General features: G+C 39.6%; 2 protein-coding genes across 6 annotated transcripts in view; one reads left to right on the top strand and one right to left on the bottom strand.

Annotated features, from left to right (window-relative positions):
* Positions 1-12,460, top strand: part of ME1 (malic enzyme 1) — a 126,495-nt gene that overhangs the window by 64,447 nt on the left and 49,588 nt on the right. The window lies entirely within an intron of this gene.
* The window catches only part of PRSS35 (serine protease 35), a 167,217-nt gene that overhangs the window by 109,386 nt on the left and 45,371 nt on the right, over positions 1-12,460 (bottom strand). The window contains exon 3 of one of the 4 annotated variants that reach the window (XR_014006204.1): positions 10,734-11,019. The exons of the other annotated variants lie outside the window; for them this stretch is intronic. The gene's annotated coding sequence lies outside the window, so the exon portion shown is untranslated. Of the gene's footprint in view, positions 1-10,733; positions 11,020-12,460 lie in introns of those variants that run through there. 4 annotated transcript variants of the gene reach the window in all.

The raw sequence follows: 12,460 nt of genomic DNA, 5'->3' as shown, positions 1-12,460 counted from the left end.
TAACAAGGAAAAATATACTGTTGATTTGTGTTCATAGACTAATAAAGATTAAAAGATACACAAAAGCCATTTTGCAGAACTGTTGCCTTCCTCTCACTTGAGACAGAATTAGTAATTTCCATCCTCAACATATGATAGTATGCCTTAAGCATTGAGTGATATAGACGATTGCTGCCCATAGCACAAAGGGCATGTTTAGTTAAAAACCAGATGGCTCAATCAAGCATGCTCCATGGAACATAAAAAGTAAAATAAAATTGCTCATGAGTAGAAATCTTATGATCTTTGGCCTGGAATTCTTACCACATAGTTCATGCTTAACTGAGAGGGTTCAAAAATTTTCAGACAGAAGACCTAAGCTTTACTATGGTTCCACACTGTGGCATTTACTCTGCAGTGGGAAGTAACATCATAAATTGATCACAGTTTCAGTTTCCAATTTTTAAGTATACAATATCTCATTTATTATATCTATTCTTTCATAAAAGCACAAAAGTATACAATATCTCATTTATTATATCTATTATTTCATAAAAGGACAAAAATGCAGAGTTATTTTAAGCAGGACTGCATAAAATGTAACTATCATATTTTTAACAAAGTTTCTCTGTTTTACTTCCCTTGAATCAAGGCCAAAGTATACATTATATGCAGCCATGTGTATCTTTTCTCCAGCATTTTCTTCTTTTAAACAGAAAGCCTCCTGGATGAAAAACAGGGGTTTTCTTTGAAGGGGGGGGGAGTGGGCAAGTGACCAGAAGAAAAAGGGTTAAGAAGCCTCTCCCATTATGTCCCTCCATGGAGAAACTCACAGTCTTAGAGGCTGGTCTCTGGATTCCAACCCCCACCCCCATTATTGTTATTATTAAAGAAAATGTCATATAAAAATACACATGGCTGTGTATAACATGTACTTTGGCCTTCAGTTGATATAAGACACACACACTTACTCTCGTACCCTTTTCTTAAATGCGTACTATTCATACGCATGAGACTATATTATAGCTTTAATGTTATTATTCTTTGACACCAATCAGATTTGAGATTTTTACATCTGTTTAGGTGTTCAAATTTTAGTTGTGCTGACATTCTGTGCATATAACATGTGCAAAATCATTTTTCCTTAACTTTTATGGGCTCTGATGATCAAAGTGCTGGTTTCCATTCTTTGCAGCGGATCATGTGACATAGGCCTGGCTGTGGATTTAAATCAAAATAATTAAATTAGTTGATTTAAATGATGCGACTTCTTATGCAAACCATGAGTAAGGGACACTCTGTGCTGGTTGAGCTGTACAACCATTGGCCATAGTAGATCAAACTTCACTGTATTACTACTTTACCTATCCTACATAACCCCATAATCCTCATTTCTACAGCAGCAGGTGCCAGTATCCCTTCTTCATGAACTTTTCAGTAATACCTGGCTTCTAGGCTTGATAGCTTTAGTACAGTGGTGCCTCGCAAGATGAAAAGAATCCGTTCTGTGATTCTCTTTGTCTAGCGGTTTTTTTTCGTCTTGCGAAGCAAGCCCATTGAAGGATTAGCGGATTAGCGCTATTAGCGGCTTTTAGAGGCTTTTAGCGGCTTATCTGCTGATCGGATCAGCTGATAAGCGGCTTAGCGCTATTAGCGGCTTTTAGCGGCTTATCTGCTGATCGGATCAGCTGATAAGCGGCTTAGTGGCTTAGAAAAAGGGGGGGAAGGGGGGAAAAACAGCAGGAACTCGCAAGACATTGTCGTCTTGCGAAGCAAGCCCATAGGAAATTCGTTTTGCGAAGCACCTCCAAAACGGAAAACTCTTTCGTCTAGCGAGTTTTCCGTCTTGCGAGGCATTCATCTTGCGGGGCACCACTGTACTACTTAGCTAACCAACTCATTTTGGATGTTGCACACTTGATTTCTTGCAGGCCATTTTTAGTCAACACTATCATTCCTTACCTATTCCTAGTTCTAATGCCATGTTTTGACTTTGGTTAAGCCCAAAAGGCACAGGTAAAACTCAAATTTCAAGTTTCAGTGCAAATCCCATGTAAAAGTAATCTTAGGGTATGATCTGTTCACAGGCTCTAAATGTGAGTTTGCAGTGTCTTAAAGGATCCGTAATGTCACAACCTTTAGAATTATCAAAAGTGCAGATCTCTAGGAGAGTTGGGTCATATTTTTTTTCTTGTTAGAAGGTTGCTTTTTATAAATAAATAAATAAATAAATAAATAAATAAATAAATAAATAAATAAGGTTCCACTGTAGGGGAGTGTTTGAATATTTGATTCTCATTAGATGAACAGGTTATTCACCCTTAGTTTGCAGCATTCTTCCTCAAAGATAACTGAATTGCTGAAATTTTGCATCTTTCTCCACTGTGCTCTCAAACTGCTGTTTGAATCTCAACTTTGGATTCTTTTCTTCTTTTTGGTTAAGGACAAGACTATTCTATAGGCATATAATTTAAATAAAAAATGTACAGATTTTGGAATGGTGGTTTTGTTTAACATTTCATTAGAATTATTACAGGACTTGCCATTAATTTATTCATTTGGCACAGTCTTTTACTTCAGCAAGGGAATGTATTGGCAAAAAGTCAGCTAAACGTGACTCTTACTGGAAATTGTGAAGGAGTGGTTGGGCCGCACAGCACTTTCAAAAGCAATATTTAAACACTATTAAATTCTAGAGTTCTCTGTTTAATCAGATCTTGGGGCCATTCTGTATTCATGGTTACCACAAGTCCCATGGACTGATTTTTATCCAAGGAAATTATCCTGCAAGTTACTCCTTTGATTATAATCACCATGTGGGAAGAGCCAATTCTCTTGCCTACTTGCATACCTAGCCATCATGAATATGGTGAGACTTCATGAATGGGGTGGAATTATTCAACAGTAGACGTGCAAGGTTCTAAAGCAGTTCTAAATAAGTTTGGTTTCATATGTACTAGGAGCTGTAAATATACCTCTGTCTATTTCATCTTATACTGATGAAATTGACTTTTGACTCAGGCTGTAACTACACAAATTACACAGTCAGTCCCACAGGACTGTGTTTTTCCTATTTCAGCAAAGTATTTGTTGTGTGAAATTGGTGTGGTAAAATCACCTCATGACAACAATTTTGCCAGATTAGGTTGGAGGACATTCTGTTGTGAGGATGATGCCTTCTACGGGCTTGATAGCCTTTCTCATGGTATTCCAGGAGAAGGAATTATCATGCCCTTCAGATCCACCCTGCGTATGGCTGTGTTTGATTGTCCCCCCCTTCTCTCATGAAAATCCCTTTGTCTCAGCCCTTTCTAATGATGTGTTAGTGTTTCCTGCCCGCCCCCTACTTGTGTCTCCTTCCATACTCTGCTGTGTCTCTCTCTGTGTTGGGATATCTGGGTTTTTCTCTCTGTCTCCCTTCCCTCACCACTGTGATTTTTCCTGCATGGCTATTGTCCCTGTGGCTTCCTTCTTCAGCTTTATACTTGCCAATCTCAGATGGTGTCAGGCAGCAGACTCATGCAGTCTTTCCGTTACCTAGTATTGACAGTGGTGGCATGAATAACCCGCTTCCCCCCAATTCCTTGGGTTTCTTCCACACTAAGGGGGGATTTCCCCAAAAACTCCAGGGGGAAGAAGGTGTCATCCTCTTCCATTATTACACTATATCAGTTTGGGCTGATGATTCAACACAAGTAGTGCTGCCTGTGACAAAAATGTATGACATTTGTTTTTCATTGCAGCAGCTGTAATATGTCACATTATTATTTCTGACTCTCAGGACTAGGTTTTTCATTTGTGCTCCCTGCTTCTCTCAAAATTACTTGCTGTGCTAGTCTTTATGCATCCTTTAGCAACCAAGCAAGACATTTATCATAAATGAATGACAAGGAACATACATGGCAATTTAGAAAATGGCTAGCACAGCAAAATATATATACACAGAACATCCCCAAGCTGTATATTATGGGATGAGCAAGCCAAGCAGTTGTGCAATATTTTGTCTTTGACAAATTTAGCTGCATAGTGTGCTTTCCAGCTAGAGTTTTGTTTTTTTTTTTTAGTGCAAGCAGATAAGTAGCCATTGACATGTCTAAATAACTGGTGCATTTACACTTAGAGAGTACTAACAGCAGATGACACAGTAATGGGGGTTCATGTGCATTGAATAGTTGTGTGGAACAGGGGTGGGCAGGCTTCAAGTTTATGTTTCAATTTTTAAAAACTAGAACCCCAAGGTTAATGTCCTGGAACCAGGTGCCAAAAGAGTGGCTCAGAGGTGTATATTATACCCTCCAAGTGTCCTGTTTTAAGTGGGACATCCCAGATTGACAGAAGCCACCCAGGCTTCTGATCCGAATCTGGGATGTCCTGGATGTCCTGTTTTGGCTCCCATGCTCTGGCTGCTCCAGAGCACGGGACCAAAAGACAGGCATTTATTGGTTCTGAGCTATTGCAAGAATCCATTGGCTTACACCAGAGTGTGGGACCAAAAACAGGAAAAAACTTAGGTTGACCTTGCCACTCTTCCTCCTTCGTGGCGCCAAAGGAGGAGGCTGTGTCCTCCCCTAGGCTGTGCCAGTTGGTGCAGCGTCTCCTGAGGCAACGGAGACTGCAGAGGAGGAGGAGGCTAGTGGACAAAGGTAGGAGGGGGGAGGGAGGGGCAAGTGGGTGAGCAATGAGGTCAGTGGGATGGAGGTATGGTATGGGTAATAGATTATTTGAATCATTGAATTGTACAGTTGGAAGGGACATTGAGGATCATCTAGTCAAACCCCCTGCAATGCAAGAATATGCAGCTGTCCCATATGGGGATCAAGCTTGCAACCTTGGCACCATACATGGTTAGGATGACCTGTGTACATATTCAGCCCAGAAACCGAGTGTTCAGTTTCACATACAAATAATAGCTTGTCCCCTGTTTTCTTTATTCCAGTGGCTTAATTTAGGGAGAAACAAAACTCTTTTTCTTGTTGCTGTGGTTAAGCAAGTGAGAAGCCCTTTGGTGATATATTGCAAATCACTCTGAGATCTGCTAGTGGGTTTTGACTGATGTTCTGCCTGCCCTGGGTGAAGAAGAGGGAATTGGGGGCAGGAGGATGAAGAAAACTATTACAGGTTCTTGGGAAGATGGAATAAAAGATTGGTTTAAATTAAGTTACCAGGCAGCCTTCACAGTGATGCAGAGTCTTTCTTCTAATAGGTCAGATAATTACTTGGCTGAGAAAAGATAGCTTGATTTCTGAACTGCAAGAGTTAATTAATTATTTGACTGATTTATTCCCTAGCTGTGCTTGGCATCTGTAATATTCATGACACTTTTTAGAAAATCCACACATCATTCCCAGCTTCTGCATTTATAATCACTGTGATTTATGCACAACTGTAAAGTAGATTAGATTGGAAACACTGGAAAATGAACTGTAGTCATCATCATGCCTGCTACACTATATATACCTGGGTAACTGACACTTCATTTGACATCCACTCTGAAGCCAGCTCTAAGTTAAGTCTATAAAAAGCCCACATACTGTCTTTAGCGATTGTGTTTCATAAATAAAGCTTCCTGGTTCCTTAATATGAAGTTGTTTAAATTGAAAGAGCACTAAATTTTTAAGGCTCTAGTCCTGAACATGCTTACTAGGGAGTAAATTCCATTGAACTCAGTAGTTCCATTGAACTTACTTGGAGTAAACATACATAGGAATCCACCAAATACTAGAATTGTGTATGACTGGTGCCCACATAGCACAGTACTGTTAAAAAATTAAGTATGGACCTAGTTTTTGATATGTTAACCGTCAGAACTTGAAATCAGAATTTGAGGTGGGTTTGCAAACTCTGGTTAATATGGGACCTAGTTAGCACTGACCATGGTGGAGGTTTAATGCTACACAATGCTGCAGGCAGACTAGTAAATTAAGAGAGAATTCAAAGTACACAGCAAATATAGGAGCACTCAATCCCATATACTGCTCCCAGGAGCTTGCCATTTTAAGACGGGCAGTATAATTCTTGCTTCATTTTTTTTTATGTTGTCTTTTCTCAGCAGTTTCACTAGTGGCTGCTTAATGCTTTGTCTATGTGAAATTATTGTGAGTGAACATGAGAAATGAAAGGTGAAGTGGTTCAGTTATATTTTTATTAAAAGCAAATTTGGGTTAAAGAAGGGTTTGTTCAGACTGGGGGCGGGGGAAGCAAATTTGGGCTCCATGACACTGATGCAGAGGTCCTATGTTTCTTCCTTCATAATACCAATAGTTCCATTCAGCAGTTAGAACAATATTGGTGCCTATTATTTAACTGATCTTACCAGAGGGAAATTATGGCTTTGTTTCCTACACAGTATAGTGTATCATCCCCTACATGAAAGCAAAGTATTGCATTAAGTTTTTTAAAAGGAACTTAAGTTAGTATATTTTGGAAATAACAACAGAAATCTCCCTTAACTGCCTGTACTTGTTTTATCACTGATGGATAACTTCAAAGTTAGTAAAGGTAAAGGGACCCCTGACCATTAGGTCCAGTTGTGGCCGACTCTGGGGTTGTGGTGCTCATCTCGCTTTATTAGCCGAGGGAGCTGGTGTACAGCTTCTGGGTCATGTGGCCAGCATGACTAAACCGCTTCTGGCGAACCAGAGCAGTGCATGGAAACGCCGTTTACCTTCCTGCTGGAGCAGTACCTTTTTACAGTGGTACCTCGCAAGACGAATGCCTCGCAAGACGAAAAACGCGCAAGACGAAAGAGTTTTCCGTTTTTTGAGTCGTTCCGCAAGACGAATTTCCCTATGGGCTTGCTTCGCAAGACGAAACGTCTTGCGAGTTCTTGCGAGTTTGTTTATAGCCGCTAAGCCGCTAATAGCCGTGCTTCGCAAGACGAAAAAACATCAAGACAAAGAGACTCGCGGAACGGATTAATTTCGTCTTGCGAGGCACCACTGTATCTACTTGCACTTTGATGTCCTTTCGAACTGCTAGGTGAGCATGAGCTGGGACCGAACAACGGGAGCTCACCCTATTGCGGGGTTTTGAACCGCCGACCTTCTTATCGGCAAGTTAGTAGCCTTTCCCTATTGCCAGTTTTATCATACTTTGCAACTGGAAAAGCAAGTATATATATATAGGGTTTGATCTATACAGATTTTAATAAGAAAGCAAGTTAAGAAATTAAGAGTAGAGGACATATGGAAATACTTCGCAAAGCAAATCCATCTGGAAAAACCAAAATATTCTTTTTAGAAACGAATTGAAGAGTCCTATACAATTTAAACTGCTTCTTTACATTATAATTGCTGTGTCTTTGATCATAGCATTCCTTTTTTTTGTCTGTCAGTTATAATAACTTGCATAAGAAAACTGCCAAAGCTCATTCTTTATTACTTATATTCTGAAAAATAAAGTTGTAATTCCATTATGCTAAAGGCTTTTACAAAAAATTTATACAATGCAATTTGTATAAAAGCTACAATTTGAAAAAAGAAACAGATAGTGACAAATTCAGTTGTTCCCTTGGGCTGCTTTCGCTGTCAACAACTTCTCTTTAAGTCCTGATGTGGAAAATTTACAAGGATCCCTGCCCACTGCTCATCTTCCACCAACAATAAATTACACCTAGTGACCCAGCACTTGCAACTCCCCTCCCACAGCATCCCAGTTCATACTTTGAGAAGAACCTAGGCCAGGGGTCACCAGCCTTTTTAGATCCATGGGCACATTTGTGAACTGCAGAAAGGGTCATGGGCACCATATAAACAATGCAATCTAGCACACACTGCAACCTATTCTATTGGATACAAAACAATGCTTCTTTCAAGCCGAATTTCAGCAGGAGAAGGAAAGCCTGCAAGTGTTAGGGAAGGCCTCTGCAGGTGCCGGTGCACCTGCAGGCATTGTGTTGGTAACCCCTGACCTCAGCACTAACACCCAATTTCACCATATGTACATGGTTGTAAGAGTCCTGAAAAAAAGCATGCATTAAACTCATGCCCTGCCAATTATTACTTTCATCTTCTCTTGCACTTCCAGCTGTATAGAAAATCCATCTTTTTCTTAGTTGTATAGTGAAAATCAATGTTTATGGAGCTGGTCTTGTCCTTTGACATTTGCTGCTTCCAGTAGCCTTTTCATGGCAGTATTTTGTGTTCCCTTTTATTGTTTTTTATTTTATTGTTATATTCCATCTTTTAATACTAGCTAGTTTCTCCAATACAGCATACAATCGTTTTAAAATACAAATATGGTCTACTTAGTTAAACTCGTAAACATGCTAGAGAAAGGAGATAGCATGGGAATATATTTATTGAGCAATTAAGGGTTAATGGAATGACAGAATACATGACAAAGTGTGTTCCTATTCTATGAAATTAGTGATAGCATATTTTGTGGCGGTCTTTTGAGGTTAAAGCACAATAAATTTGTTATCCTACTGGTGGTGGTGCTATAGTCATTTTTAGATTGCATTCCTTATATTACTAGTACACTGAATGTTTGTTGTTGCTTTAGTCCAGGGGTCAGCAAACTTTTTCAGCAGGGGGCTGGTCCACTGTCCCTCAGACCTTGTGTGGGGCTGGACTATATTTTGGAAAAAAACCTGAATGAATTCCTATGCCCCACAAATAAGAGATGCATTTTAAATAAAAGGACACATTCTACTCATGTAAAAGCATTCTGATTCCCAGACCGTCCATGGGCCAGATTTAGAAGGCGATTGGGCCGGATCCGGCCCCCGAGCCTTAGTTTGCCTACCCATGCTTTAGTGTATTCTATTTAATTATCATGTTCAGTGTTTCTTTTCTCCTTGTATTAATATTTTCTGTAAGATTGTTTATATGGATGACAAAAAGCAAATGATACATGAATAAAGAAAAAGGTGCTTTCTCCTATATTAAGTGATTTTATAGGGTCAGGCAGGCCTTGATAGCACTGCAGAATGATTAGTAGGGAGAGATTGGAGGAAGTGGACACAGCACTTGCTGACATTGCTATTTTTGCTGTATAAAAAGACTCAAGGCTACTTTTTCACTGCAGTGTTTGAAAGTTCCCAACTTATTTTACCGAGCAATACTACAGTCATCATACTGGTAAAGGGTTAGCATCTTCTGGGCTGAAGCCAAACTGACTACTCAGCATTGGACTTTTTTTTTTAAAGAGCTTGCCAAGAGACCACAGAAGCTGTAAATTATGGATGGAAAATATTTTTAAAGGACAGTATTTTCAGACTAAATTTACCAAGTGCAGCTGGTTTGCTATATTTTCCAAATCAGATTTAAAAATATGATCCAGCTGCTTGCATTTTGCAATTAGCTAACATCCCGACATTATGTCAAAAATCCTAAACTGACTTCCTGGCTTACTAGACGCAGGGGACAGTAGGCATTAGCCTGGAGTCAGTGGTAAGTTGAACTTTACAATATTTTGGGAGGAATTCAACATCTCACAAAGTTGAAGCCCCTTAGCAGTGTACAAGTTGCACTAGCGGAATGGCTTATGCAACAAAAGGGCAGGACCCCTGCATGGTTCTTGTGGTTGCGCAACAGATTGCTGTAATTTGGATGCTTCCTGTAAATTTCTGCCAGTGCAAGTGTTGTGCTGAATTTCATATTGCGCAGCTATTGTTCTTAACTTCAAACTGGTAGTCAGGGAACATTGAATCCGGACCCTTGTATGAGAACACAAATGCATAGGTGCCTTCACATGCTCATTTTTGTTTAGTATACAGATCTCATGAGAAACCAGTTGAGATATCTTGTATTGGAATGCCCATTTCTTATTTTAATTAATGTTCTGTTCTAGCAGGGTAACTATGTCATTCCATTAAGCTACTAAGGATTTTTATGGCATACCTTGCCAATCTATTTTCACCCAGTGATGCAAGTTGGTCAGATCTTTTACATGGAACTTGAAGCTCAGAAAGCAAAAGGCAATTCATCTTAACATAATACAGAGTCAGAATTGTGGGTCATCCAAGATTCCATTTAGACCAATCACCGCACTGACACAGGAACTTCTTGTGCCTATGTACTTCAACTACAGTGGTGCCTCGCAAGATGAAATTAATCCGTTCCGCGAGTCTCTTCGTCTTGCAGTTTTTTCGTCTTGCGAAGCACGGCTATTAGCGGCTTAGCGGCTATTAACGGCTTAGCGGCTATTAACGGCTTAGTGGCTTTAAGAAAAAGGAAACAAACTCGCAAGAACTCGCAAGACGTTTCGTCTTGCGAAGCAAGCCCATAGGGAAATTCGTCTTGCGGAACGACTCAAAAAATGGAAAACTCTTTCGTCTTGCGCGTTTTTCGTCTTGCGAGGCATTCGTCTTGCGAGGTACCACTGTACTAGAATAATACTACATAGACTTGGTCTGCTTCTAGGGAACCATCTGATCAGAAAGCAGGAAGGACCAAATAAGTTGTGCAATGGCTCAAGCATGTCTGCCATTGTTCCTTCCCTTCTCAGTTCCCTACCAGTTCTGCATAGGATTGATCTTTATTTGAGCTTTCCAAGATCATTCCAGTGGAAAGTGTGCTGCTTAAATACTTGAACACTTGTAATCAAATAATCCAAATGCCAGAAAAAATATAGGCTTTGGTAATATTCTAACTTTGACGTTCTACAGAAGTGATAGGCTACAAATTCAGGGCTTTGCCAAAAGAGACAAATAACAAACAAACAAACAAATAACATTTTACTTCATGAAGTTAAATATTTTCCTTTAATTTGGCTCCAGTATTATAATAAATCAGCATAATCTGAAAGCCCATTTCAAGATCAAAGCCTTATTGCACACTGAATACCGTTTACTGAATATTATTGTGCACTGAATATTTTTCTTTTTTCATGGTAACCAGTTTTTCTTAAGACTGATTAGCTGTATTTTCTTAATGGCAACAACACAGAACAGCAAGCATGTTTAATCATATATATAAAGTTTCTAATGAACCTTGTAGGTATGAGAAACAGCTTTTCCCAAAATCATGTTGTGATTTCCAAGGGTGAACTTTATTTTGGCTTTCAAATTAATTTTTTTCCATGAGCATTCACCAATGTCTAATGTAAAAGAGAAACATATAAATCAGCCAGTGTGTGTCCTAAATCAACTTTACTTTCAACTTAAATTCTGCAATAGTGACTTTATACATAACCTATAACTTGCCCTTTCATTTGCGAGGTGATATTTGGAAGGGACAAATGGTGGCTTTCACTTAACCTTAGTCAATTAAGTTTGAAACATGATTGCTATTTACATTATAGCCTCAGGAAATGACCAATGAGGGAAGCAGCTTTATTTAATTTGTTTCATTCCATGTCAAGTCTTTGTAATAAATTTAACTTCACTAACTCCAATGAGGTTGGAAATATTACGAGGAGACGAGCAACCATTCCTACCTACATTTACCTCTGACTGGTGCACAAGCAAGGCTGGATTCCAGATACCTGGTTTTCTGATTGGTACCCAGCTCAAGAACATGCTTCTTCTCATTTTCACCATGTTACAGCATATGTTACATGTGTTGACCTTAACTATACCTTAACTGTGTTGACCTTAACTGACCTTAACTATCCACACTGACATGAACCCAGGTTCCCATCTTTACAAAGGATTAGGGTTAAAAGCATACATTTAAAACACATTCAAAGCACATGACTATCCCCATAGAATCCTGGGTACTGTAGTTTTGTAAAGGAGGTGGAAATTGTAGCTCTGAGAGGAATACTACAGTCCCCAGGTTTGTTAGGGAGAAAGTCATGTGCTTTAAATGTATGGTGTGAATACACCTGCTGTTTGATTGGATAATGTGTTATGTGGCTATAAGGGGTACAGATGTAATGCTGGAATGTGGTGAGGCTTATAAATGAGAGGAGTGGGGAACAGTGGAGGCAGTTTGTGTTCCAGTGTCTACCTCCTATTTTACAGAACTTGACCTCAGTACAGATGCCTTACTTGCCAAGTGGTATAGTTTTCTACCACTGGTGTGCTAGGTCTTTTCCGTCGATGAAAATGTGGCAACCTTCAGCCAATCAAAAAAGTAGCACTAAGTTTCTGTTTCCTAAGAAAATGATTTTTGTTACATATTCCCTGAGAACCTTGCTGGCCCTTCTGGTTTCTGTTCTGCTGGATTACTTTTGGTTTCTGTTATTGGCCTCCCCCTTGGCCCTCAGAAAGGGTTGGGTTCAGCAGCACCCGCAAGCTGCTCACCTGATCACAAAAAGGCACTACAACTCTTTTGTTTATATTATCAGTGTATTTTTAGGGTTTCCAAATCATGTAACATTTGCAGAAGCATAATAATTAGATCAGAATAAGCAGCATAATTCTGAGCTGCCCTCTGGCCCAGAAAGGCTTTCCTCCAGGAAAGTGCAGACACTCTCAATAGAAGTAGTCTCAGAGATCACTCTAAGCCTCTTGTTGACTGGCTGGATGTGCATCTGTTTGTGTACATTGAAAGAAATAGGTTTCAGATTCTCCCCCGTGGACACCCATGCGTGG

This window comes from Podarcis bocagei, assembly GCF_964188305.1.
Source record: "Podarcis bocagei genome assembly, chromosome: 3".
NCBI classification, from domain to species: domain Eukaryota; kingdom Metazoa; phylum Chordata; class Lepidosauria; order Squamata; family Lacertidae; genus Podarcis; species Podarcis bocagei.
This window is presented reverse-complemented; position numbering and strand designations above follow the sequence as displayed.